General features: G+C 35.8%; 1 pseudogene; it reads right to left on the bottom strand.

Annotated features, from left to right (window-relative positions):
- Positions 1-1,304: 1,304 nt before the first annotated feature.
- On the bottom strand, positions 1,305-1,423 carry LOC120590964 (uncharacterized; annotated as a pseudogene).
- Positions 1,424-2,858: the final 1,435 nt, after the last annotated feature.

Here is a 2,858-nt window from a genome sequence, read left to right as displayed (position 1 = left end):
TTATATAACAAAAGAGTTTTAATATTTAACATATGCTTTAAAATAAATAGGAATAAAATGGTACAATCACTCCAGAATACAGTTTGGTAGTTTCGTTAAAAGTAAACGTGCACTTACCATATGACCCAGCAATTGCTGTTCTGGTCATTTATCCCAGAGAAATGAACACTTATGTTTACACAAAAACTTGTATGTGAATATTCATAACAGCTTTATTCATAATATCCCCAAACTGGAAGTAACCCAAAAGTCCTTCAGTGAGTGAATGGTTAAACAAAGCATGGTATAGGCATATACTGCAATAAAAAAGATGAACTATTGGTACATCCAAGGACAGGTATTATGCTGAGTAAAAAAAGCCAATTTCAAAAGGTTACATGCAATATAATTCTATTTATTTAACATTCTTGAAATAAGAAAATTAGATTAGTGGTTGACAGGGGTTAAGGGGCAGCATAGGGAACCTTGTGTTGATGAAGCAGTTCTGTGGTTATGCTCATCTGTGCATGCGATAAAATTCCAGAGAACTATGTCCACACACACAAATAAGGACATGTGAAACTGGTGAGATCAGGGTAAGCTCTATGTATTCTACTAATGTTAATTTCCTAGTTTTTCATGGGAACTGTAGATATACGCATGATACAATTGGAGTAGACTGCATGAAAGGTATTTGAGACCTCCCTGTATGTATGTACGTATGTATGTATATATATAGCAACTTCTTGTAAACCTATAATTATTTCAAAACAAAAATTTAGAACAAAAACAAAACTAATAAATCATGTTATTTCAACATAAAAATTTAGAATGAAAACATAAAAAGAGTAAATAGAAGTTCTACACAAAATACATACCCATTGCAGACATAGGTTTTTTCAATAGACATCTATAGAAAAGAAGCTCTATGGCATTACATGATGTAAGAGACTAAGCTTTGGGGTTCAGAACAATAACCCAACAAACTTTCTCTTTGACTTAGCTTATTAACACAGATAGAATAGATTTTATCATAAAAACTTTGTTCTCCAAATTAATAATTAAACTTTAACTTCAAAAATTTTTATTAATCTCTTAAAAATCTAAGAGTTTCCCAGCGTGAGCAGACATACTTATACATGTTTCTCACTATATGTGTACTATACCACAAAATTTCTGTTATCCCAGAAATTCTTTATTCTCCACACAAATTCTTTTATTTTTTTTATTTTAAAAAAAATTTTTTTTAGGTGAGGCAACCCTTGGTTGACCTCACAGATTGCAAGGAACTTTTCAGCTTGCAATCCCTTATTTTTTATTTTTTACGTCTACAGCATCTGGTTTTCCCAGGTGGTCTCTCATCTAAGTACTAACCAGGCCCAACCCTGCTTAGCTTCTGAGATCAGACGGGATTGGGCTTGTTCAGGGTGGCATGGCCCTAGACTCCACACAAATTCTTTACTCTGTATTTCTTTCCCTTCCATTTGGTCCTTGCAATAATCACCTTAAGTATATAAAGAAAAAATCTTAGGCTGTTAATACAACAATTCTTCTATGAACTGCCGAAACAATTCCACATACCCAGACACAAGTGTCCCCAGTAACACAAAAACCCCAGGTATCCTTCAAATACTGTACCAAAAGGACACAAAAAAGTGCAGTGATTGGACAACTCCCTCCAAAGCTCTGTGCTAATGCAAGCATTGTACTGTCTGGTTCATTCCATTACTGGGCAGTTGATTCTCTAACAATCCTATGAGGTAGTTATCTTATAAAGAAACCAGATAACTCATATAAATTTGTCAAGGAAGTCTATAGATGACTAAGCGTGGAGCTTGTCCTAGTTCAGCACACTCACAGTGGCTCTGGGCTCAGCTTCCAGAGCCACACTGAATGGGTGTGAACCTCTTAGCTCTATAATGTATGAGCTGTGCCATTTCATCTGGTGTGCCACAGTTTCTCATCTGTAAATTAAAGGAAATAATGGCAATTAGGGTGTTTTTAGGATCAAATAAGTGAATACATGTGGGTCATTTAGATCAGGGATCATTGAGATATGTCCTGTGGGCTACATCCAGCCCATGGCCTGTTTTGGAAAATAAAGTTTCATTGGAACACAGCCACACTCATTTCTTATATACTACTATGGCTGCTTGCTCACTACAAAATTGAGTACTTGCCACAAGACCAGATGGCCCACAAGCTGAAAACATTTATTGTCTGGTCCTTTACAGAAGAAGTTTGCCAACACCTGGTTTCAGTGAATGCTTTATCAAAATCTGAGTGCTTGGTAAGTGTTCACCATTGTCATTGTTAAAGTTTACACTGAAGTCTTGGAAAAGAGACTGGCCCCATCCACCAAGGGCCTGGTACAGTTCATACTTCAAATAGTTTATCCTTCAATCATAATTCTGAAGTCTCTCACTTAGAAAATCTATACAATTGGCTATGTTTTAGGCCTGGGTCATTAGGGCAAGTAACCTGGTAGAACAGGTTTCTATTTTCGGAGAAAACTACAGAGTCACTTTAATGAATCATATATAGCCGACCTATCAAAAAAAATATTGGTTTTTGGCATAGTTGTAGCATGGCTTTTCCAGGTTAGACAAACAAATGCATTTGCTAGGAAAGTATGAGACAATGGATTGATTTTCTCCTTAATCATTATGGTCATGTTCTCTGGGGGTAGGAAAGGTTATTACCTAAAAGGTCCTGCTATTTCTGGAGATCATAGCTGAAGATGAGGAAGAATGAGAGGAGGGATCATAAACTAATCTGGATTTGCAAAAAAAAGTAGAATAGAAAGTAAAAATAATTCTTTCACTGACCCAGGTAGAGCTCCTCAATTAATTGGTATCTGTCCAAGTTACAAAGCTAAA

This window comes from Pteropus medius, unplaced genomic scaffold (assembly GCF_902729225.1).
Source record: "Pteropus medius unplaced genomic scaffold, Ma_sr-lr_union100, whole genome shotgun sequence".
Classification (NCBI taxonomy): domain Eukaryota; kingdom Metazoa; phylum Chordata; class Mammalia; order Chiroptera; family Pteropodidae; genus Pteropus; species Pteropus medius.
Note: the sequence above shows the minus strand (reverse complement) of the source record. Positions and strands in the feature narration are given on the sequence as shown.